Below are 1,043 nucleotides of genomic sequence, written 5' to 3'. Positions count from 1 at the left end.
GAACGATGAAATGGCACAGATGTACAGGAAATAGAAGCATCCATTTTCTTCCACATATCACCCCTCTCTCTGGCTCCATTATCCCCTTCCTTTGCAGTCTGCGACGAGTACTTGACGTAAATGGCATGTCTCTACTGCATGTCTTGGAAGATTACCGCTGCAAATATAGGCGGTTGAGCAGGATCGCAATATTACGCTTCAAAGAGCCTCATGCCATCAGTAAGTGCCGTTTAACTGCGCAAAGTTGTGAGTGGGAACCCAAACACCTATCCGCCTTAAGGTGACCTCTTTAGTAAATCAGCCTTTGCTTTCGATGCACAGAGGCCAGCTCTTCTTTCGTGTGCAGTACCAATGGCCCAGATAAGGCGCACATCACATACGGTTGACCAATCATGTCACCTACTATGGTCAAAGTTTCACTTTTGCAGCACACATCTTTAAACAAATTTGCAAAATGTTTGATTTTTCAACGCAACTCCTTAGTCCGAATTAGCAGGTGTGCTTAATTAATCCTTGGGTTCTCCTTTTACGCAGTTTTATTGGGCTATTAGGTGTCGAAATCCAAATCATCAAGGAAAATGTGGTCTTGAATCTGACAGCTCTCGCGAAATCTGTGTGGCGAGTTGTAGAGCATACAGCAGGTGGCTAGGGGGCTTAACAATACATCGAGTGCATTCTAATTCTATTTGCTGTTTGCCATCGCATCATCTGATTCGTTTGAGTGCCTATAAAAGTGGGGCAGTTATTTGATCATTTGACAACTATTCAACAGCTGCCATACTGATCCAGCATTCCCAACGGATCCTTGGTCAAGTGGTAAGATTGTCTGTTGTGCTCACATTCTGCCCTCCACATTGGCATTCAGTATCGCCATTTGCTTTGAATGGTTTCATGAGATAGTGTGCTTCACCGCTTTCGAAGCAAGTGCTTTTCCTTCCACTATCTTTAAAGTTAGATTGTGAATGCAGCCAAATCAACGGCATGCAGTAATTAGCTGTTCTATTGGGGGTAGAACCTCTGGTTGTTCATCTAACACCTACAAT

This window comes from Echinococcus granulosus (genome assembly GCF_000524195.1).
Source record: "Echinococcus granulosus chromosome Unknown EG_S00003, whole genome shotgun sequence".
In the NCBI taxonomy this organism is placed as follows: domain Eukaryota; kingdom Metazoa; phylum Platyhelminthes; class Cestoda; order Cyclophyllidea; family Taeniidae; genus Echinococcus; species Echinococcus granulosus.
This window is presented reverse-complemented; position numbering follows the sequence as displayed.